The sequence below is a fragment of the Saccopteryx leptura genome, chromosome 3 (genome assembly GCF_036850995.1).
Source record: "Saccopteryx leptura isolate mSacLep1 chromosome 3, mSacLep1_pri_phased_curated, whole genome shotgun sequence".
NCBI classification, from domain to species: Eukaryota; Metazoa; Chordata; class Mammalia; order Chiroptera; family Emballonuridae; genus Saccopteryx; species Saccopteryx leptura.
This window is the reverse complement of record NC_089505.1, coordinates 231,216,543-231,242,779: the sequence shown is the minus strand read 5'-3', so window position 1 is coordinate 231,242,779 and position 26,237 is coordinate 231,216,543. Positions and strand designations below refer to the sequence as shown.

General features: G+C 36.1%; 1 protein-coding gene and 1 non-coding gene across 3 annotated transcripts in view; one reads left to right on the top strand and one right to left on the bottom strand.

Moving 5' to 3' along the window:
- The window catches only part of LRRTM4 (leucine rich repeat transmembrane neuronal 4), an 870,522-nt gene that overhangs the window by 54,708 nt on the left and 789,577 nt on the right, over nucleotides 1-26,237 (top strand). The window lies entirely within an intron of this gene.
- Nucleotides 8,659-8,734, bottom strand: TRNAT-GGU (transfer RNA threonine (anticodon GGU)). The gene has a single exon. It is a non-coding gene; the product is annotated as a tRNA-Thr (tRNA).

Sequence of the window (26,237 nt, the reverse complement as noted above, 5' to 3'; positions counted from 1 at the left end):
GCACTGCTATCCTAAACTTGCTTCCTGGGTCATGTTACTATAGCCCAGATGGGTTTTTCTGATATTTCCCTGGACTTAGCCCATGCATTACCCAAACTGGACCCATGTGTTCCCTTTGCTTTTTATGTTCTGTACCAATCTACATCCAGTTTCCAAACGAAAATTTATTGTTGATATTCCAAAGTCTTAGTAGTCTATCAAGATCGGTTCAAATCTCATTCTCTTAAGAAATATTCACATTTACTTATAATATTTACTGTTTAGCTCTGTATTCATCAATTACTTGATTCACTCAAAAATGATCAAAAAGGTATAAAAGTAATGTTTTTTATCATTATGTACCGTAGAGCAACCAGTAATGGGGTTGGTGTATGAAAGAAAGATCTATGCAATTACTGTATATAGAACATTACAAAATGCAACAGTAGAGATGTGCTGCATTTCAACTACAATAAAATATATTTCTTCATTAATCATCATACTACTTGTAAAAATGTGATTCAACTAGTGACTTTTTATTTGTACAAATTATAACTGCTATTCTCTAGTGAGTTTTCTTGGAGGATAATTAAATAATAAAAAAATGCACTTAGAAACCATAAACACTTTTCAGGGATGTGATATAGCTATTGTGAATTTAGTTACTATAAACAAATAAAAATTTTAATTTATTGTTTAAAGAGAATATTTCCATTCATGCATATTACATGAGATTTGCATGTACAAGTTATTCTTGAAAATACTTTAATAGAAAACAAAACAGGAACTTGTTATTTACTTACTAAGATGATATAATTAAATATTAATTAAATCCATCATTCACAATCAAAATAATTATCTTCTCTGGTTCTTTAGTCATTTTTTCTTTAAGAATATATTAATTGCTGCTTAGAACCTCTTCTGTTAATTTAGTTGCCTTCTTGATCCTTAAGCCAACACACACACACACACACACACACACACACACACAACTAATCAACCCTTCTAGTAGGCTCTTAAAATTAGGAGGATAGCGCTGACCAGTAGTTTGCTCAATGGATAGAGCATTCTCCTGGCATATGTCCAGGGTTTGATCCACTTCCCAGAATACACATGAGAAGCAACCATCTGCTTCTATCCTCCTCCCTCTACTGCTTCTCTCTTTCTCCCCCTCCTGTAGCCAGTGGCTCAGTTGGTCTAAGCATCAGGCACAGGTGCTGAGAATAGTTCAGTTGGTCCAAGCATTGACCCAAGGTGGGGTTGCCATGTAGATCACAGTTGGGGACATACAGGAATCTGTCTCACTGTCTCACCTCTTCTCACTTAAAAAAAATTGGAAGGATTGCCGTACAATCAAAAGTCTTAGAAATTATATGTGCAATGGCTTTTGCACAGATAGGCAATTTGTGATTTTTTCTTATGGTGATAGTTAATTAAGATAGATGCAAAACCTGTTTTGTTTCCCCCTAAGAGCCTTTGCCTGTGAGTTTTTCATCATCTGTCAACCCAGCAACAGCATGACTATAAAAGAGAGAGGTGTTGGTAGATTTTTCTGACACCGGTTTTAACTTTTTTTTTCCTAGTGAGCCTGTCCTGCATTTCCACGTGCAAGTACATTTTCTCTTAAGGTTTCCTCACATCAAGCCTGGCAGTTTATAAGCTGATTCGTCGAGGTCAGAAGTGAGGGCAGGGCTGAGGCAGGAAAAGTGAGGAGGAGGAGGCTGCACTCCTCCACCAAGTTTACTCACATCACTACTAGGGAAGAATGCTGTGCCACAATAATTCTTATGTGAAAGAGGGCTTTCTAAGTATCTGAACTGATTGCTTCCCTCTGGCAACTATAATTATCCCTTTGAGAAAATGGGCTTTATTTTGACTATGACTTCTCTCTGTCAAATACTCTGAAATATAATGGTGAATACTCCAGAATGAACATCGTGGCTTTTACAATACTGTGAGGAAGAAACCTTTACAATAGGCTAGAGGAGGTGCTTTGGTAGAATTATTCCTGGGATATTGTGGGGAAAGAATAAGTGGGTGTTTAAATCAGCCTTCCCAAAGAAAGTGACCATGAGTTGGGGTTAAAAAAAAAAAAAGATGTGCTCAACGTTGCTCAAATACTTAAGCATTATAGCCTGACTGATGTTAATTAATATGTACAGAAAGGAAAAAAAAACAACCAGTAAGTTTTTGTTAAAGGCAGGGAGAAAAATAAATCAAATAATCAGAGAAAGGAATAGCAGTTCAGTCAGCCATTTGAAGCAGCTGACTAAAATTTCATTTCTTTGGTTGCTCTGTATAATTCAATACTCCCCAAGTTGGGAGACCAAAATCAAACACAGAGCAGAGGATGCTGAGTGAAAAGGCTGTAATGTTCCCAAATTCTCAGAATGAATTTGACTAACTGTGAAAAAGTTGCATAGAACCCTAGATAAAAAGCAACATGCATGCACATTTTTTTTAAATTGAGATTTGTTATTTCAAAATAATCATAACAGTATTCCTCACTAGTAAAATTATATTCTTTATGGTGGTTTTACATTTTTGTACTATACTTTCTTTTTCATTGCATAGAGGTAGTTGAGGTGGGGGATGGTATTCTAAATTTTTAGTCCATATGACCACTGAAGTTCTCAATTTCTGCCATAATAGGATGGTATGTGCATTCTGTTAAAATCTCAGAAGATTTTTAACCGGTACTCAAATGAGCAGAGCCAAGACTATCCAAATACCCGAGCTGCTGGAAAATACTGAGTCTGAACAAATTTGTCTCCATTTGTGGATGTGTACAATAACAAGAAAATAAAATCCATGGTAGCTGTGGATACCTCTACTTAAATAAAAGACTTAACCAAAGGCATGCAGCTTGACAAAGGTGCACATTCAACAAGTCTTGTGTTGTTTTGTGAAATAAGTATGTATTTATATTTTAAGTCACAGGGAAAAGAATACCCTTCAAAATCAGTAAATACAACTCTGACATGTGTGTCTATGTATGTGAAAACATATTGAAGGTTTTTTTAAAAAAATTCATGTATACCAAAAGGTTAATTAAATTTCTTTGAATGACTTCTTTATAATTTTTAAATTCTTGAAATTTAGTCTATATTTTTTTCTAATATTAAATAGGAAAAAACATTACTGTAAAAAAGTAAGGCTTGGTAACTGGTTTGGGAAATGGATGGGCATTCTTACTGTCACAACTATTACTAGAATGTGACTATTTTATTGGAAGTTCCTACCCAACTAGGGTGGAGCAAAAGGAACTACATTCTTATGAGGTCTTACAATGGTGCTTTCCTGGCACTCTAAACATAGATAAGAGAGCCAACTGCTCTAAAAAATGCAAAAGGCATTCTCTAAACACCAAGTCAATTATTTAATCTGTCTTTAATCTTTCTTACCAGAGTTATCTAAGGTAATGATTGCATCATTTCAAAATGAAAGATTTTCATGATCAATTGTCTTACCTAATATAAATAATTATTTTGGTCAATGAACTATATAAATCATCATTTTAAACTAATTTTTTATGGTTGTCAAGACTTACTAAAATGACTTCAAGAAGTGAACCACCTGGAAAATCTTTTTTTTTGGCTAGGACAAATGATATCCAAAGAGATTTGTCATCATCTTCAGACTGTTAGTTATAATGGTTAGTCTCTTACTAATAGCAGGTGCCTCAAAGTAAAGAATTTAACCAAAGACATACTGCTTAATTAAGATGTACACTCAGTTTTATCTTAGTCTAGCAGCCATGCAGCTTCCCTACATAGATTTAAATTTATTAATAATATGTTCTAAAATGAAAGAAAAAAATTAAAGTTTGTCTCTGATATGGGCAGCTGCCTAGATTAGCTGGACTGTGGGAGAGGATCAGGGAGTTAGTCTATTAAATGTAAAGAAGATGAATGTTGTTCAGCACCTTATATAGATATTTATGTATTTAGTCAGTTCTTCATATTTTTTTGTGTATTTCCCTATGTATCCATGGAGAATAAAGATGTGAAGTTCTTTTAAACAAATCACTAAAGTGGAAAGAAAAATGTAGTAATTTGAAGATTATCATTTTTCATCTTTATCATAAGATTGCAACTTGATTAGATGGTCATTGTAATAAGAAGAATTATGTGTCTAAGCATAATGCAAGGTAGAAGCCTATTGTTAAAAGGCAAGATTAACTCATGAACATTCGAGATTCCGTCAACATAAAGGATTATTCAAGACCCACAGTTGGGTGGAAAGTTTTTTTAACCAAAATCAATTTATATACTAAGACTATAAAGCTTTTAAGTGTGCCATGAAAAATGAGTTCACTTCTCTGTCCCTTGTTTTACTGAAATATATTTCACTAAAATGTAATTCACTGGAGCCTCAACTTGGCCTGGCATTAAATGTTTAATATGAACTATTTATATAAATGTCATGGAAGCCACTGCATGATGCTTGCAAGGGACCAATATTTTACAGAATTACTCAACAGTGGAAACTGTACAAGGGTAAAGGATAATCAGAGGGTGAATCATAATTTTTTAAAGAATTTTAAAATGTTTTTCATAGGAACACACTTAAATGCTGTGTATGGGTCTGTCTATGTACATGTGTGTATATGTATATTTGTAAAAATATAGAAAAACAATTCCAACTTTAATATACTGAGTTTTAGGTACAGCTGAAATAATCACCATTTTGTGTCATCCAGAAGTATCAAAACTATGTTTCCTTTTTTCTCCCATGAAATGATCTACATTTTCTGAGGGTATAAATACTATTATTTTCTTCAGAAATTTTATGGACATTTACTATTCTGGTTATTCATTGTCATTTTGGATACAGATATTTTAGGTGAATATCTGAACTTTTTGAACAAATATAAATAACAGGTTTTTTATATAGACCAGATTTTTTAAATGAAAAATATCCAAAAAGTTTGCATTATAAACTTTTAACAAATCCACATGGACAATGTTATATCAGAACAAGGAAAGAACAAAAGAGTATGAGATCATGACCCATAGATATAGTACAACTATTTTCACTGGTCAGTTCAATGCATATTTTAGATAGCAATCAAAGCTCAACATTTAAACTTTATGCAGTATTTTTTCATTTCCACCAAAATAACAAAATAATGCCACACAAGTAAAAACTCATCAATATTGAAATCGAGGAAGTCACTCAGTTGTAAAAAATATTGAAGAATTTTTGTAAAATAAATGCTAGCCACAAACATCATAATAGGACAGTCAACCATCCTGTGAGTCTCTGCAAGAACGGAAAGACCACTTGGATATAAAGTGTAATAGCTGCACTAGGGACTCCTACTAACATCTTTTCATTTGCACCAGCTAAAGCTATAGCGAAGGTCAACCTTTGGGAAATTGATGGAAAGTACAAATTGATCTCATTAAACCCTCAGATTTCTACCAAGTGCTGAAGTCAATTCCATGGGACGAGCCTGCAGGGTGCCACCTCCAGGGGACATTTGGCATGTATGACTTTTTAAGTAAAGCAGGGCAATGCTTCAGCTGGCTCCAAATGAAGGGAGTGGTGCCAGCTCTAAAGGGTGCCACTGACCCAGCTAATGCCTGCTGTGTTGAGAAATTAAAAAGAAACACTTTGGCAGAAAGGTGAAGCACTTTGTCTCTGCTCTTTCTGACTATAGCTCCCTTGCTATGCCACTCTGGCAAGTGTATATACAGCAACTCTAAAACTTTCCCTTTATTCCTTTGTCCAATTTGGATATATTTGAACAGAGATCAACACAGTTTCTGATATATACCATGTCAAATCTCAAACCAGGGAAGGAATTATTGACTGCTTCCATTCAATAGGGATAGAAAAATCTATTGGACATATGCAAGGTTTTAAAAAGCAGGTTAATCCAAGGTTGCACACCAATGTTACCACCTATGAGACAGATTTGATATATCTTTCCACTTGAGCTCCTTGCTTCTAGCCTGACTTCCTTTCTCTACATTCATGTCTGCACTGCAGCCAGAGTGATCTCTAAAATAAAAGTGTCAGGAGTGGAGTCTGATCCTGGGTGGCATCCCTTAGAAAGTGACCTTTGAGCTAAGGTATCATGAAGAGAAGAAAGTGTCAGATGATAATATGATATTATTTGAAAAGACTGTAGTAGAGAGGAGAACCAAAAAGTCAGAGCATTAATTCAGGAATAAAATGGGCTTCACGGAGGGACAAAAACAGGTGAGCTGGCTCTGGTTTTAGTGCACTGAGAGAAGAAGGGAAATAAATGAAAGATTATATCAGAGAATTAGGAAATGAAGTCTGAGAAGAACACATTAAATCTTTTGCTACTTGGTACAATGTTTGGAGGTTGTTTGTTTGTTTGTTTGTTTTAAGGGAAACAGAATACTGTTTAAGTGTTTTTGGTGGCTTTTTTTGACAGAGACAGAGTCAAAGAGAGGGACAGATAGGGACAGACAGAAAAGGGAGAGAGATGAGAAGCATCAATTCTTTGTTGCGGCATATTAGTTGTTTGTTGATTGCTTGTTCATTGATTGCTTTCTCATATGTGCCTTGACGGGGGGGGGGGGGGATACAGCAGAGCAAGTAATCCCTTCCTCAAGCTAGTGACCTTGGGCTCAAGCCAGAGACCTTGGGTTTCAAGCCAGTGACTCTTGGGCTCCATCTAGCTAACATGAAGTCATGTCTATGACCCCACGCTCAAGCCAGTGACCCTGTGCTCCAGCTGGTGAACCTGCACTCAAACCAGATGAGCTCGTGCTAAAGCCAGTGAACTTTGGATTTTGAACCTGGGTCCTCCACATCCCAGTCTGAGGCTCTATCCACTGTGTCACTGTCCAGTCAGGCTGTTTAAGTGTTTTTAAGTAAGATGTATATAATTTTAAAATATCATTGCGGCTTTATATGGAGAAGGAATGAAGGTAAGGAGTATGGTGATGATGCTCTTGTTATTGTCCAGACAGAAGTAAAAGTGTTTCAATTAAAGTTGTAGATAGAAAGATGGATTATATGCTGAAGTATATCAGAACATAAAGAGTTCTTGGGTTTATATGTTGAGAGTTGGGTGTGAGATGAAAAAGAAAAATCAAGGATGAATTGTTGATTAACCAACTGTCACTTACTGAAGTATGAACATCTGAGGAAGAAAAATATTTTGTGATGAGAAAGAGAGGAATAACATGTTTACATATAGCTTTACATATAAAATATCATTAGAGAGTTGTATATTGAAATACCCACCTCTGGAGAATGATCAGAATTGGGGATATAGTTTAAAAATTAATTAATAGATAGTATTTAAAAACCACTAGACAAAAGAAATCATCAAAGGAAGAGATGCAAAGAAGGCTTGCCAAAATGATCCAGGGGAAAGAATGGGAGTTTTTTCAGAGAATGATGCATCAGCAAAGATGAGTGGAAATAGGGGATTATGAGGGAAAATAAATGATGTTATAAAAAAATTGAGAAACAAATATCTCAGTAGAAGGGTTTAAATAATTGTGATAAACACTAAGAGAGGCAGAATAAGATAAAGTCAAGATATATACTTTAGATATGACAGATGGAGGTCATTGTTGACCTTGATAAAAATGTTTTCAAGAGTAAAGAGATGTTAGCTTTATGTAAGAAGCTGGACAAAGAAGGCTCTTGCAGATAGGTGTAAGACATGAGGGCAAGGGAGGTTTTCATTTTATATAAATTTCATTAAAACATATTTGTGGGTAGATAGATGGGAAAAACAATAAAAAAGGGAGACTGAGAATGTTGGATAAAAAGGAAATAATTTCAGGACTGAAGTCAAACGGGAAGTAAAAATGAATAGAAACTAGTAGACAAAAGGGCAGACTGACCTTAATTATGAGCATAGACAGTTAATATATTTAGTTTAAGAATAAAGAAGATTTGTGGAAAGAAGTAGTTAGGCATTTTTCTACTGTATTTAATAAAAGGGAAATAAAATAGCTTTATATTTTAGCAATTGCTATCTAAAGTATTAGATAATATCAGTAGTTAAGAATTTGATTTTGGGAAAATACATTGAAAATTTCAGAAAAGTTTTAGAGTAGCACAGGAAATAGTAAGTTGTGAAGTACACTAGAATTTTCTGGACTGACGGAGTACCTACATGAAATTTGTGAGCGCAAGTGGAAAGTGAATTCAGTTGGCAGGAATTTATGATTTTCTGTAGCAATGTTCTGATGATTGGGTGTGACTAGTTTTGAGATTTTTGACCAAAGAGTTTGTAATGAAAGAAGTGCTGAGATTTAAGCATGTAGACATATGTACTACCATATATTCCCATGTATAAGGTGCTCCCATATATAAGACACACCTTAATTTTAGGGCCCAAAATTTGAAAAAAAAATGTATTACATAAAGTTATTGAACTCAGGTTTTTTGTTTTTTGTTTCTGAAGCTGGAAACGGGGAGAGAAAGTCAGACAGACTCCCGCATGCGCCCGACTGGGATCCACCCGGCACGCCCACCAGGGGGTGATGCTCTGCCCATCCGGGGTGTTGCTCTGTCGCGACCAGAGCCACTCTAGCGCCTGGGGCAGAGGCCAAGGAGCCATCCCCAGCGCCCGGGCCATCTTTGCTCCAATGGAGCCTCGGCTGCGGGAGGGGAAGAGAGAGACAGAGAGGAAGGAGACGGGGAGGGGTGGAGAAGCAGATGGGCTCTTCTCCTGTGTGCCCTGGCCGGGAATCGAACCCGGGACTTCCGCACACCAGGCCGACGCTCTACCACTGAGCCAACCAGCCAGGGCCTGAACTCAGGTTTTATTCATCATAAAATTTTTACAACTCCTCATCACTGTCAAAACTCCAATCCATTAGTTTGTCCTAATCTGTGTCTGATGACAAATCACTGTCTTCATATACTGCCTCATCTTCAGTTCCATCTACAACGTTTGAAATGCCACACTTCTTAAATGACTTGACAACAATCTCAATCTTGATATTATCCCAGGATCTTTTCACACAGGTACAAACTTCTCCTATAGTTGGTTTCTTCACTCTTCCTGCTGGTGTCAAATTTTTCCTAGAAGACTTCATCCATTGATTCCATTCATCACTCATGGCAGCTTTGAAAAGTTTGTTAATATTGACATCAAGTGATTGGAGCTGGAATGTCAAGCCTCCAGATATGACAGCAAGTTTTGTTTTTTGCTCATCAGCAATCTTGTTTGTGTTTTTTGTTATGTGTGCCCTGAACTGATCATGCACCAATAGGGCAGGTTTACTTAAGAGCTCACCTGGTCTCCTTCTCCAAACTTTCTCAAACCAGATCTTCATCCCATCCTGAGACATCCAACCCTTGTCATGAACATGGACAATCACTCCTCGAGGAATGTCTTATTTTTGACATTGTTTGGCGTTTGAAAATCAGAACATGAAGCAGCTTGGTTCCATCAGCACAACAAGCTAGAACTATATAATGATTCTTTTCACATCCACTTGTCTTCACAGTTCCAGTTTTCACCTCCTTTTTTATCAATAATTCTGTTACTTGGTACATCAAATTGAAGGGGAACTTCATCCATATTTGCAATCTGTCCCAACTCAAACTGATGTGTCTTCAAACATTGAATGACAAAATGATGAAATTCAAGGACCTTCTGCTCATAGACAAGGCATCTTTTGGGCAAGTCTGGTGCGTGTATGCATGCTTAGTCCATTGAATTTCAAAAACCTGAAGCACCAATTGTATCCTCTTTTGAAATCAGTAACTTCTTTTTTATCAGCAATTCTTCTTGCCTCATGATGAACCATCTTTGTGGACACAGGAATTCCAATTGCCCTTTGCTCTTTAATCCATATCTTCAATTCTCTCTCTAAATCAGGCCATTTTGCTGTCTTGCCTCTCATGGCCTTGTTCTGCTGTGGCATTTTCAGTAGGTTTCTTCTTCCCATAGCATTCTTGGATTGATTTCTCAGTTGGCAGAGGATCAAATTTATGTACAGCAGCATGATTTCCACTCACTTTTGTAAGGTGGATCACTTTTAACTTGAATTTAGTACTGTACAAAAATCTTTTCTGAGCCATTTCTAGGCAAACGTGGCAAACTGTAACCTACCATAATATACTGGTAACAAGTGCGAAACAATGAGCGCAAAGACAAGCGCGAAAAAGCAGGAAATGCAAGTTAAAAAAATCTAAAACCACTGTATAAGACACACCCAGTTTTTAGACCCCACGTTTTTTGAAAAAGGTGCGTCTTATACATGGGGAAATACTCTAGTTATACAGAATACACATTTAGCTAAGTAAGAAGGAGGCAATGGAAAATAAAATTGATAAAAAAACAGTGGATTGCAAACTAAGCAATATTGGAGTGATGACACTAAAGTAATTGGGTGTCCTGGGATGGTGGAGTGCCATATTGAACAGTTAGCTGTTTATAACAGAAATTTTATTTGAAGCTTTACTTCTTATATAATGTAAAACCATGTTACATGTGTAGCTGGCTAGTGTGAGATAGCAGAAAAGGGTATTGGGGTGTCAAATATCTAGGAACTAAAAGATAAAATGTTAGGACAGATAGAAGATGAGGACACTATGGTAGTAAGTTAGTAAATAGACCAGCTGGTCTAAGATAAGGTGGATGAGGTGGGACATGGAAGAAAGAGGAAGAGCTATGTAAGGCCAGAAGCCACGGCCAGGGCCACCATCAGAGCAGCCTGGCCCATGCAGGTTCACATTGGATTCGGACAGTCGGTAAAGAAACAACGGAGCCAAAAGCTGATGGGCCATAGTCTTTAATCCTAGCTTGCACCTGGCGGGCAAGTAAAAATATACACTGGGCTCCAAAACCCACTCACATTCAGTGCTCACAAAGCCACTAATTTATCCGAGTTTCCTAGAATCAAAGGTTTCTAGCTCACCAGCCTTATTCTCCTCAGTTCCCCATCTCCTTCCTTATCCCAGATACAAACTCTGCCCAAACTGGCTTCTCTCTCAGCACTCTGCCATCTTGGCTGCTTCTCCTGGCCTACTCCACTTGGCCTTTCTCTGCTCTCCTCTGCTCTCTCATGCTAATCATCCCAGGAACCAAAAGGGCAAACTCTCGTTCTGCCCCCATTTTATATTGTAGCTTCTCAATCTCTAATCCAATATACAAAATAGGGAAGTCTCTAATACAGTTACTTCTCTGAGGCATGATTGGATTGTACCACCCCACATCAAAAAGGGTGGAAAAGGCTTAATCCCAAAACCACGCCCCAGGCTACAAGGATTCTCAACACATATTAATATCACCTGGGCGATGGCCTCATGTGGGCAGCACCATCTTTAACAAAGTGAGCACAATACATTTTATCTGCCCAACAAGCTAGAAGAAAAGAAATATGATAATGAAATGCAGAGTGAGATGTATATATACCCCACCTTCAAGCTAGAAAAGTGTGTGATTTGTTTGAGAAAAGCCTGTATTATAGAAATCTGCAATGCAGTGTCATTTGGGGCCATTCAGATTTCAGGAGGAGCAATAGGTGAACATAGAATGAAAAGTAGAATACATAAAAAAAAACTTGACTTAGAGTTTGATCTCCACATATTTTAAATTTGAAATAGACATTGAGATACTTTAAACAAATTAATTTAAAAATTACTCAAAAATAAAAAGTGTGTGTATATAAACATTCAAATATTAATAGTACTCTTTTTAAATATGATATAATGATCTCTGTGGTCTGTATGCTAAAGATTGCATAAAATTTCAAGTCATTTATGAAATTGTCTCTATCCTGGGCCTTTTACATAGAGTCTGAGAGTCATGCATTGTTTTATTACCTTTAGATAGAAAGTATTATTCAACCCAATTCTTACTTTTTTTTTTTTTTTTTTTTTTTTGCATTTAGAAGTACACAAAGCACAGAGAGGTGAATCTGAAAGCCATGAGGAAGTGATAAGCAGCCCCTTTCTCATCTAAACTCTTACTCTCCTCTCTACTTATTCCTGCTCAAGAACTTCGACCTGATCCTTTTATGTAATTTTCTTAGTAACAAGAATAATAAAAGCTTCTAACTTGGTTTTGGGTGCTCACTCTGAATCATTTAGAGTTCTTCTAAATGTTTTATGTGTATTATTTTAATTCTACCATACAATAGATAAGTACTACTGTTATTCCCATTTAACAGATACAGAAACTTGGTTTAGTCACTTGGTAAATGTCACATAGCTGATAAACAAAGACATTAGATTTAAATCTACACCTGAATGACTCCAAAGCCCAGGCTCCTGGCTCTCAACCATTATGCTCTTTGCTTTAGGCTAACACACCCTTTGAATAGCCTGTTAACCCACCTAATTATGCTTTCCCAATTTCAAGTACCTCCCCAAAATAATTCCTCAGACTCTCACCTTTTATCATCCACCCTAGGCTTATCTCATTTAAAAACAACTTTTTCAGGACAAAGAAAGAAAGATTACACTACCCTGACCAACTCAAGTTGCCTTTGGAACTGAAAGGCTCACATCCTGGGAAATCCCATGTTCCCAAACAAAACAGAATACTTGTTCATCCAATATAACACAGGCTGCAGAATCTCTGCTTAAATATCTGATACATCTACTGCAAACCTCATTCAGTAAATCCAGTAGCCATGGAACAGAGTTTCTCTCTGCTCCTCTTGTTTATAACAGCATCAAGTATACTTATTTTAGACTTAGCAACCTGATATAGTGCAAAAAAAAAAAAAGACTTTAAAATGATTTTCCACTATTTTTACTATTGCAAATTAGCCCTTACTATCTTGCACTCAAAGAATCTCTTTATTAAAACAGTCATTAAAATTAGTTCATGACACATTTATTTTCAAACCCTCCAAATGTTCTTATATCTTTTAGAATAAAATTCAAAGTTCTCACTAAGTAATTGAACTTTTGCTTATCTTGATTTCAGTTTTTCCCTTTACTCCCAATATTCCATCCATCAGAAAGTCCCGTGGGTTCTGCCACTCACGTACATCCCGAATATGCCAGTATCTTCAGAGCTCCACTGCTGTCACCCTACTCCGTGCTCCATGCTCCACCATAACGTTATGAATGGTCTTCCTTTGTCTCTTCTTCAGTAAACCATTCTCATCATAAATGTGCAGGAAACTTTTAAATCATAAATCTGATTGAAAGCTTTTGGTGGCTTTTAACTGCATGTAAAATAAAATCAGAACGTCTCCCAGGGCTCTGCAAGGATCACCCACTTACCTTATGCCTCTATGTTCAACTCTATACTCGCCTTCCCTCTCATTTCTTTTCCTCCCTGTATCCTGTAAATAGAAGTTTACCAGAAACATCAGAAATTTTACCTTTAAACATCCCAAACTCATTGGTAACTAAAAGTGTTTGAATTTTTACAGATTCCTTTGCCTACAGAGTTTTTTATAGCTAATGGTCAGCTCTTCCTCATCATTCCTGTCTCAGTTCAGCCATCATATCCACAGAATTTTAAACCTTAAGTGGTCTCTTTCTCTTAACTACTACTCTGTGACTTGTATTTAAAGTAATTATCACCATCTGAAATGACCAGATTTATTTAGTTTATTAGTTCTAAATCCATGTACTACAGAGCAAGATGTATGAGTAGAAAAGCTTCCTGTTAGGGTATTACTGATGCCTGGAAAAGTACCTGGCTAAGATTGAGAAGACAAAAGTTTTTAAATGAATAATTACAAGTATAAATAGTCCTAGCCTCATTCTCTAACTCTAATAAAAACATAGAATTGCCAACAAAAGAATGAGCAAGTAGATGTGTTATCCCCAAGTAAGATAAAAGTGCACCACAACTGATTTTGTATTCTGAGTCTCATCTCTCATCAAGGCCACTGAACTTCCATGTTTCATTTTCTAACTCATCAGGAAGAATAGCACTGATGCTCAAGTTGCCTCTGAAAATCCATCAACAGATATTTATTGATTGCTTCTTATATACATTGAGCAAGATTAGGTAATGTGGGAAATTAAAAAATATAAATTACCATGTTTGTTTTGTATCACTTGTTAGATGGAACTGGATGCTCTTTAACAATGCAATACATGAGCTACACTGAAAAAGCTAAAGAAATTTATCAAACAGGTGATTCAGGAAGAGGTAAATTCCAGATAAGATTATAAAAACCGGACTCAGCTAGACTGGAACTGGAGAACAAGATATGCAAATGTGGATTTGATTCTCTTTAAAGGAATTTTACGGAACAGTATGTGAACTATTTTGATTATTGCAAGAGTTTACATGTAAAATCTGTGGAAAATGAATTAGAAAGTTATGTTTATTACATTGTGGAGATCTTTGAATGTTAAAAGCAGTAAAAATTAAAATGTAGGTAATAAAGATTCATAAAGCTTTTTTGGCAGGGGAATAATACTGAGGAAGTAGTATGTTAGAATTTAATCTGTAGAAATATATATAAAAGATAAGGCTAGCAATTTATTGGAGCTGTAAATAAAAGTCAGAGTATTATAATTGTCTGGATATAAGGTGATAAATGCTGCAGCCAGAATGTCGGCAGTGAAAATTGAACTAGGACAACGAAAATAGCCGGGTTTAATACGTGACAAGATATTTAGTTGCTTTTGCTAAAACAGAAATCAAATTTTTCAATATTGTTTGAACTCTTTTCAATTTGAAGATGAAGAAAGTCAAGAACAGTAAATGGAGAGTCTTATTTAACTAGATATTTGCTTATATAGAAAGGTCATTTCTTTTCCGTTTCTAAAAGTTCAGTTCAGTCATAGTGTTGATTATTGGCATTTAGATAAAAAATAAACACACTTCTCTGTCTTCTTCATTCAGCTGTATTATATATAAAAAAATCTTTAGTTAAAAACACAATCAAAGGTTGCCTAGAGTTCTTTCTTCTTTTGTTTAAATTAAAAATTTTACTTAAGTTCTATCATGGTAGGCTTCAATTAAAAAATATATCTGGCTAATAAAAATAAAAGAAAATAATTCTTATTATGTGCCTGTAACTTTTTACCAGATGCTGAGTTGTGTGTGGTGGGAATAAGCTGGTGGTGATGGTGGTGGTGAATATTATATAACTACCAAACTATTCAATAGTGTCTCTCTAAGGCATATATTAAGCTACCAAGTAGTGTCAGATGTTATCAAAATACATTAAACATTTTAAAATAATTATTTTAATATTTTAATGATAATTTTTTTCATGACTAAATTTTCATTTGAAAATTATTTTTTAGATAATAATAAGAAACATTCACCCAGTAAATATTTATTTAGTGCTCACATCTGCTAACCTGAGCTAGGTGCTGGAAATATAACACTGAATAAGTTGAACATAATTTCTGAGTTCTTGGATCTTATATTTATTATTCTATAGGTCTGGTACTGCTTATGCATTCCACATAATGCATCAGTTAAGGTTTATTGACAAAAGCAAGAGAAACTGGTTGATTTAAGTAAGAGCAAAATTCATTAACAGTGGAACTGGAGAACAGGATTTAAGGTGACATAGCCAGTAACAGTGTTCAAATTTATGCCAAAGGAAATGATCCAGTGAAATTACGCTGTAATCACACTCACGGGGAACCAGAAGCTGTAGTTGGCAATACAGATCCCATCTCCACAGCACAGTGGACCACAGACTGCTGCTTCTGGGAACTAGATATGGTTGCTGCCAGGGACTGGCTACCTCTTTTCACAATGAATTCTGTGTAGTCCCTGATGCTTTATGTCACTGGCTTCTGATTTGAGGCCTGTGGATAGTACATCTAATTGTTAGCATCTAGGTCAAATGATTGCACCCCAGTAATAAGGGAGGCTGGAAATTGAGCCTGGCAGTTTTAGTTTCTGTAGATGCAGGACTGCTTTGCCTGATGGGGTGGGGTAGTCCGTAAATAGAAAAAGCTGGTTCAAAATACTAAAAATCCAAACAAACAAAAAGCAAAAATGACAAATATCTGTTTCCCGTATGTTATTTAATTTAAGTTGCTACAACTCTGGTGTTATTGTAATTCTTTAAAACATAAGCCAACTGACATGCAGAGATTATAACTAATACATTGAATAGCCCAGAGTTTATTCTATTTATTTATTTAACTTTATTGAAGTTTAGTTGACATACACTATTATATTGGTTTCAGGTATGAAACTTAATGGTTCAGCATTTATATTTCTTATGATGTGATTGCCACAATGAGTCTAGTAAACTATCTGTTACCGTGCAAAGTTATGCAATAATATTAATTAACTCCCCTATAACATTAAATTACATCTCCATGACTTTTTCTTTTTAAACTAGACATTTGTACATTTATTCCCCTTCACCATTTTTACCCATCACCCCACTCACCCCCTTGTACGTCTATTCATTTTAGGCGGAGTTATTACACATATAAGTGAAATCATATGGTGTTTGTCTTTGTCTGTCTGACTTATTTCACTTAGCATACTATACTCAGTATATCCATGTTGTCTCAAATGGAAAGATTTTATTCTTTTTTATTGCTGAGTAACATTTTATTGTGTGTGTATGTGTCACACATTTTTTATCCATTTATCTACTTATGGGCACTTAAGTTGCTTTCATATGTTGGCAAGGTTACTATTTTATCAACAAGCAACTGAGAATAGAGGGGAGAACTGTTTTCTCTCCCTCCTCTTATTTTGATATCTCTTTACTCATTGTACTCAATATTTAAGGCTTAAGATAAGAGAAATGAGGCTCTCCACTTCTGAGGAGGAGAATAAAAGCTACATGGGGTATTCTGTCCTTCTTCTGTATGGGGCAATTATTCAAATATTTAACTTTTTTTTTTTAAGTAATAGGAGGGAAGACAGTGAGACATGCTCCCACATGTGCTCCAGCCAGGATCCATCCAGCAACCCCAACTGGGGTCAATGCTCAAGAATGGAGCTATTTTTAGCTCCTGAGGCTAATGCACTCCAATGAAGCTATTCTAAGTCCCCAAGCCCATGCTCAAACCATTGAGCCACTGGCTGGAGGAAGGGTAAAGGGAAAGGAGAGGGAGAAGGAGAGGAAGAGAAGCAGATGGTTGCTTCTCCTGTGTGCCCTGATGACTGGGGATTAAACCCAGGATGTCCATACACCAGGCTGATGTGTTATCTACTGAGCCACTGGCCAGGGCCAACAATTTTTTTCTTGATAGTCTTTTGAAACTTCTTAGAAAGCCAGACTTTTCCAAATCATCTAGTTCATAAACTTACCCTGATTGTACACTCATCTTGAATCATGCAGTCACAAATGTCCAATCTGACTCTCTAAAAATTATACAATGAGCTCTACTTGAGAACACGAATCACAGTAACAATTAAGCATGCATTACAGCTGAGAACACTGGAGTTCTACCAAATTCAATAACACAAAAAAGATACTAAAATCCAGGTAAAAAGACTCCTTTTCTTCTTTCTTATATAATGTATTTTAAAAATCGAAGTACCCAATTGTTGATCTTAAGAAATGCAAGCATTATTCCACATATATGTAACTCAGAATGCTAGTATAACAAATGGTAAGGAGTGTTATCTCTTTTTAGCAAGTGCCATAACCACTCTGTGCTTCTGCTCTTTAACTTGAAAAACAAAGACAATACTATAGTGAGGATATAAAATAATGACCAAATATATGTGAGGTACTTAGAACAGTATCTAGCATATTTAAGTATTTTTTTATTGTAACTCTTATCTCTAAACAATTGGAATAACACATGCTGCATATTTTCTGTCTTTTAAGCAACAAAAGAAGATATGTGTGTGTGTCTGTGTGTATGTGTAAAAAAAAATCTTTATTTTGATGGGGAAAAGGATCTAAAAATAAGAGAGTAAGAATCATGTTTATGGACTCCTCCAGTTTTTTTTTCCAAATAGAAGAAACACATCAGTAACTTTAATATCTAAGCTGCAGAGATGAACAATGTTACTAGAAAAAGTATTTTATTTTCTTGAAAACACAATTAGAATGATGCAGATGCAAAATTATAAACTATTTTACCCTTGGGATCTAGTTATTATTGTAAGCAAAACAATAATGTAAAGATGAGGATAGGAAAGGTACTACGTGGATTATGAGTAATAATTTCATTATTTCAGTAAAAGGCTGATCTCTACCAGAAGCCACGTAGCCTCTGGCCTTGCCCGTCATCTGAGGGTGTCTGCAGTTGAAACCCTATTGGGACATGAGGTCAGAACATGCTGAGCCATCTACATCTCAACAGCTAATACTTATGCAAAATCTTACTGATGGTGACAAAGGAGCTATGCTACCTTCTACATAAATGACACATATCCTACTTTCTAAGCCCCATTAGAGTGAATGAGAAATTAATTATAAAATAATTAAGAAAAGGGAACAATTTCATAATTTGCTTTCTCTTTTTGTGCCTTTTTACTATTTCCCCTATGGTTCTCTCATTGAATCCGCTCTTTAAATAAACAATGCCTTCTCTGCTTCTTATGTAAAAAAGAAATGTTTAAGAACTAAATTATACTAGTCAATTCTAAAGGTTCCAGATTTAATATTATTTACAAAAATTTTTGGCAGACACATCTAAATAAAAATAAGACTATTCACTGACATCATTAAACTAGATTTGACATATGTGTTCCTTAAAAACACCGCAATAGACCCTGGCTGGTTGGCTCAGTGGTAGAGCGTCAGCCTGGTGTACAGGAGTCCCAGGTTCGATTCCTGGCCAGGGCACACAGGAGAAGTGCCCATCTGCTTCTCCACCCCTCACCCTCTCCTTCCTCTCTGTCTCTCTCTTCCCCTCCCGCAGCCAAGGCTCCATTGGAGCAAAGTTGGCCCGGGCACTGAGGATGGCTCCGTGGCCTCTGCCTCAGGTGCTAGAATGGCTCTGGTCACAACAGAGCAATGCCCCCTGGTGGGCATGCCGAGTGGATCCTGGTCAGGCGCATGTGGGAGTCTGTCTGTCTCCCCGTTTCCAGCTTCTGAAAAACAAACAAACAAATAAACAAAAAACACTGCAATATGCAAAATTATGCAATGAAATTCAAAGCGCTTTATAAAAAAATGGAGTCAGAGTGCAATGCTCAAAATATCATCATTGTCATAATAAGAAAGCAACCATAACAACATAATAAAAGTATGGTACAGTTTTATATGTGTTAAATGGTTGAGAAATATAAAAACAGCACAATTTATGTTACACATAATCTTAAAAAATACCTAAATTCTGCTTATAAATGTGGTCTTTAGAATGACTGGAGTTTGTGAATTATTATACAGTGATAGAATGAGGGTTATTAAAATTAGACGCTAAATATGGACAACTCGTTCGACAATGTAGTGAACTGACATAGCTGGTAAATCTTTGAAGTGTGTTTTCTCCCTGGCTCCATTCAGATGAGTGCAGGATTCTGCAATCATCTACTGTTCTTACAGATGAAATTGCACATAATAAAATATATTTACATCTATACAGATACAAATATATCTATGTCTTTATAAATATATTTGCTTAGGTCATAGTTATAATATGCCTTGAATCAACTGCCTGGAAACAAATTTGCATTTTTAAAACAAATATTGCAGTAGAACAGACTATAGCAAATATAAGTGATACAATATAGGTAGTATAGTAGTATTTGGAGTTAATAAAGTATTGGAAAATATGATGAAAAATGTGAATCTTCTCCCAGAAATATCTATATATAATACATATATTTATTCAAGCACATTGTGTATATCATAATATTCCCATTCCTTATAATATATACGATTGGTCTCATGTTTAAAAAGATATTATGCCATATAGATCAATGAAACAGAACAGAGAACCCAGAAATAAACCCACACCTTTATGGACAACTGATATTTGACAAAGGAGGTAAGAGCATACAATGGAGTAAAGACAACCTCTTCAACAAATGGTGTTGGGAAAATTGGACAGCTACCTGCAAAAAAATGAAACTAGACCACCAACTTACACCATTCACAAAAATAAACTCAAAATGGATAAAAGACTTAAATGTAAGCTGTAAAACCATAAGCCTCTTAGAAGAAAGCATAGGCAGTAAGCTCTCTGACATCTTTCGCAGCAATATATTTGCCGATTTATCTCCACGGGCAAGTGAAATAAAAGACAGGATAAACAAATTGGACTATATCAAACTAAAAAGCTTTTGTGCAGCTAAAGACAATAAGAACAGAATAAAAAGACAAACTACACAATGGGAGAACATATTTGACAATATGTCTGATAAGGGGTTAATAACCAAAATTTATAAAGAACTTGCAAAACTCAACACCAGGAAGACAAACAATCCAATCAAAAAATGAGCGAAAGAAATGAATAGACACTTCTCCAAAGAGCACATACAGATGGCCAATAGGCATATGAAAAAACACTCAACATCACTAATCATTAGAGAAATGCAAATTAAACCACAATGAGATATCACTTCACACCAGTCAGAATGGCGCTCATCAATAAAACAACACAGAATAAGTGCTGGCAAGGATGTGGAGAAAAGGGAACCCTCCTGCACTGCTGGTGGGAATGCAGACTGGTGGGAAAACAGTATGGAGAATCCTCAAAAAATAAAAAATGAAACTGCCTTTTGATCCAGCTATCCCACTTTTAGGAATATACCCCAAGAACACCATAGCACTGTTTGAAAAGAGGAAATGCACCCCCATGTTTATGGCAGCATTGTTCACAATAGCAAAGATCTGGAAACAGCCCAAGTGTCCATCAGTGGACAAGTGGATTAAAAAGCTTTGGTACATATATACTATGGAATACTACTCAGCCGTAAGAAATGATGACATAGGATCATTTACAACAACATGGTGGACCTTGATAACATTATACTGAGTGAAATAAGTAAAACAGAAAAAACTAAGAACTATATGATTTCATACAGAGGTGGGACATAAAAACGAGACTCAGAGACATGGACAAGAATGTGGTGGTTACGGGGTGGGGGGAAGAAAAGGAGGAGTAAACTAGATATACAACTAAATCATAGAGCAGTCAACCTGAAAAATCAACTGAGGACTAGTTGAAATGAAATATTATAACCAAGAATTTACAGAAGAAGCCACATAGAGACTGGTAAGAAGGGTGGAGATGTGGAGAGAACTGGTCCCAGCACCCAGGTGCTACAACTGAGAAGCCAGAAGGACATTACATCAGTGAAACTCCCTCCCCTGTGGAGCTTGCCATCTCAATCTCATGCAAGAATCACCAACTCAGAGAAACAGATGAGAAGAAAAGCCCACATAATATCTGGTGGTGAAAATCAGTGGGGATTCAGTCTGCTTATGAGACCCAGTAGCCACCTTCCAAGGGAAGGACACTCTTATTGTCAATGCACCAGCCGGGGTGGGGGTGTGCACTGACCATCTCTGACTACTGGAGGGACCATTCTGTTGTGCTTGATCCTGCAGTAGGGTCTGCCAGCTATATCTAGCAGAGTCTCTTGGGGCTTTCATTTTCTGAGGAAGCTTTTGGTGGAGATTCAGACAGTGACTAAACTGTGTGGCTTTGGAAAAAAAAGGTCAGCATCCCCAACCTAGAGTGCACAGCTGATACCGTTTCATCACATGTTGAATCACTCAGTCGGCCTGTCCTGCTAAAGTCAGTCATTTAGGAGGACTGGAGTGCCATGCATTGCCAGGAATCTGGAGTGGGTTGCCAGGGAAGCTTTTGTCCAGAAACTATATGGGCAGGAGCTGGAGCATTTGGCTAAATTGTGGTGTGGGGGCAACTCTTATCTCCTTGGCAAGCTCAGCTCACACTTCCCTGGGCAGAGGAAGAACTGCCTGCCCTCCTCCTACTAGCATGCAGCGCCATTCTCAAGGTAAGACTGTTTGGATTAACCTTGACCACTTCTGGGTTCCACACTCTGCTGGGCTTGGTTTTGTGGGGCGAAGAGAAAGTGGCTTAGAATATGGGGCTTGAATCGTCAAAGTGTGAGGGCCTTGAAGGCTATTATTGTCTGGGACCAGGATTAAAAATGTAGACCTTTTCTGGGGGCTGGCCTGGCATCACTCCCAATGGGAGACTATTTTGATTTGTACCACTGAACCCAGTGGCTCTGCCCTGCTGAAATTGCTCCTGCAGAGGGGACGAATAGCTGCACCTCACTTGAAACTGCAACACACTCTTCCTGGAGGAACTAGCGTTGGAGACTGGCAGAAACTGAGTGATTTGGCCACTTGCCCTGCATTGAGTGCCTGACTGCATTACCCCAAGTAGGGGACCAACTATCCCTGTCCTTCTGACCTGGGTTGTCCCACCCTACTGAACTCACAACCTGTGGAAGGGCCTGCAATGCAGGTTAGTGTAAGCTCAATCTGTAGTCTTTCTTCAGAAGGCTCTAGAAGAAGACCAGGCAACCTCAGGAGGAAGCGGAATAGCTGACAGTTGGAGAGGCACTTCAGAGAGTATTGATCCTTTGACAGATCTTCTCCCAGCTGTAAGCTGGAAGAAGCCAACACTTATATACACATTGGCCCCTCCCATGCAAACCCAGATACAGCAGAGGTAATAAATCGGTGAACAGTGTAGTAGTCCAAATTTGGTGGCAAATACATCAACTGGTATGTGAGTACTGCCCAAGGGGACCCAGAAATAACACAACCAATGACAGGCACAAAAGTTTGTTTAAACTAACCACAAAAGTGGCACATCCAAAGGGGAATTCCTGTAAGAACCAGACCTTTCTAGAAACAACTCCACCACAGATGGCAGCCTGTACACAGTGTCCCATACATGGTGATTGAAATATACCTTTATAGTCAGCCCGACTGAAGAATTAATTCTACTAATAAAAAGGGCATTTAAGACTCAACTACAACTGGAAGGTGCACATAACCCACAAGAAATATTCCTGGAGCATAGAGCTCAAGTGAGCTGAAAGATTGTGTCATGAGCCCAAAAAGACAACTTCATCATGAAGACACCATTACCAGTTTAGGAGTCATAGCAGATCTACCTAATACACGATAAAAAGAGGGAGATGGAATAAAATGCCCCAAAATAAAATAACAAGAGAAATCCCCAGAAAATAATTAAATAAAATGGAAGCAACCAGATGCAGAATTTAAAACAATAGCTGTAAGGATGCTCGAGGACCTTAGGGGAAGAATGGGTGAGCTCAATGATACTTTCAACAAAAAGAGATAATAAGCATTAAAAAAGATGTAGATACACTAAAAAAAAATCAGAAATGAATATAATTTCTGAAATGAAGAATACAATAGAAGGAACCAAAAACAAGTTAGATTAAACAGAGAATTTAATCATCAATTTAGAAGATAAAATAACAGTAAACACCCAAGCAGAGCATCAAAAAGAAAAGAGAATCAAGAAACATAAGGAAAATCTAAAGAATCCCTGAGGAAACATCAAGTATAACAACAACTGCATCACAGGGTTAACCAAAAGGAGAAAAGAGTGAATATGGGATAGAGGATCTGTTTGAAGGAATAATGGTTGAAATTTTTCATCATCTTTTGAAGGAAAAGCTTCACAATTTCAGAAAGTATAGGGAGTCCCTATAAAGATGAACCCAAAGAGGCCCACATCAAGACACATCATAATTAAAATGGAAAAGATTAAAGACAAAGAAAGAATCTTAAAAGCAGGAAGAGAAAAGTAGTTACCTACAAAGCAGCTCCTAAAAAGTTATTAGCTGATTTCTCAACAGGAACATTTCAGGGTAGAAAAGATTGGCGTAAAATATTAAAAGTTATAAGAAGCAAGGACCTACAACCAAGAGTACTCCATCCCAGAAGGCTATCATTTAGAATTAAAAACAGACAAAGAGCTTCTCAGGCAAGAAAAAGCTAAAGACTTCATCACAACCATTTAAGGTTACATGAAATGTTAAAGGATATGCTGTAAGAAATTGAAGAGAGAGAAACATAAGTGTAGAAGTAAATAATAATAAATAAGTACATATCAATAATAATCTTAAATGTAAACAGATTAAATGCTCTAATTAGAGGACACACAGTAACTGACTGGAGAAGAAAACAAGACCCATATATCTGTCTACAATAGACCCACCTAGAACAAAGGATACATACAGACTGACAGTGAAAGGATGAAAAAAATTATTTTAAGCAGATGGAAACAAAAATAAGTTGGGGTAGCAATGCTTATATGTCACAAGATAGCCTTTAAAACAAAGTATATATTAAAGAACAAAGAAGGTCACTACATAATGATAAAGGGTATAATCCAACAAGCAGATAAAACCATTGTAAATATCTATGCACTCAATATAAGAGCACCTAAATATATAAAGCTGATTTTGATGGACATAAAAGAGAAGATTGACAGCAATACAATAATAGTAGGGGATTTTAATACCCCACTAACATCAATGGATTGATCCTCCAAACAGAAAATCAGCAAAGAAACAGTGACCTCAAATGACACATCAGATCAACTGGATTTAATTGATATCTTCAGAACATCTTACCTCAAAGCAGCAGAATATATATTCTTTTCAAGTGTGCATAAACCATTCTTAATGATAGACCACATTTTAGGACACAAAATAAGTCTTAACAAATTCAAAATTGAAATCATATCAAGCATTTTCTCTGACCACATGATAGAAACCAGAAATCATCTACAATTTAAAAAAAAATACACACACAAAAATTGAAAACTATTCAAACACATGAAGGTTAAATAACATGTTATTAAACAATAAATAGTTTAACAATGAGATAAAGAAAGACATCACAAATTACCTGAAAACAAATGACAATGAATACACAACAAACCAAAATTTTTTGTACACAGCAAAATCAGTCCTGAGAGGAAAGTTCATATCATGACAAGCTTACTTCAAGAAGCAAGAAATATCAAATAAACAATCTAAACTCTACATCTAAAATAACTAGGAAAAGAACAACAAACAAAGCCCAAAGTAAAAGGAAGGCAATAATAAAGATCAGAGTAGAAATAACTGACATAAAGTCTAAAAGAAATGGAAAAGATCAATGAACCAAGAGCTGTTTATTTGAAAAGATAAACAAGATTGACCAACTTTTATCCAGATTTATCATAAAAAAAAATGACTTAAATAAAATCAGAAATGAAAGAGGAGAAGTAACAATGGCCATCACAGAATAAAAAGGATTAAAATAAAAGACTATATACAATTATACACCAACAAATAAGGCAACTAGGGAGAAATAAATAAATATCTAGAAACATACAGTTTTCCAAAACTGAATCTGGGAGGATCAGAAAACCTGAATAGACTGATTACAGCAAATAAAATTTAAGCAATAATTTAAAAAAAAATCTCAGCAAACAAAAGTCCTGGACCAGATGGCTTCATTGGGAAATTTTACCAATATTTGAAGAACTAACACCTATGCTCAAACTATTCCAAAAAATTCAAGAGGAGAGGAGATTTCCAAGTTCATTTTATGAAGCCAGAATTATCTTAATTCCAAAACCAGAGAAAGATACTACAAAAAAAAAAGTTATAGGCCAATATCCTTGATGAACATAGATGCCAAAATCCTCAACAAAATATTAGCAAATCAAATCTAGCAATACATTAAAAATGACATACACCATGATAAAGTAGGATTTATTGCAGGGATGCAAGGTTGGTACAATATTCACAAACTAATAAATGTGATGATCACAAAAGCAAAATGAAGGATAAAAATCACATGGTCACAATAGATGCAGAAAACTCATTTGATAAAATCCAACATTGATTTATGATAAAAATTCTCAGCAAAGTGGGAATAGAGGGATCATATCTCAACATGATAAAGGTCATATATGACTAATCTACAACCAACATTGTACTCAATAAACATAAACTGTAAGTGTTTCTCTTAAGATAAGGAAAAAGACAGTGATAACCACTCTCACTACTATAACTTAACATAGTACTAGAAGTCCTAGCCACAGCTATCAAACAACAAGAAGAAATAAAAAACATGCAAATTGGAAAGGAAGAAGTAAAACTTTGATTATTTACAGGTATCAAAATATTGTACAGAGAAAACCCAAAAGACTCCACCAAAAACTAATAGATCTAATAAATAAATTCAGCAAAGAAGCAGGATGCAAAATTAATATTCAGAAATCAGTGGCATTTTTATACACCAATAATGAGGTGTCAGAAAGAGAAATCAAGGAAACTCCTAGTTAATATTGCAAGAAACCAAAAATAAGGTACTTAGGAATAAATTTAACCAAGAAGGTAAAAGAATAGTACCTGAACAATTATAAGACATTGGAAAAAGAATTTGAAGAAGCTAAAATAAATGGAAGTCGATACA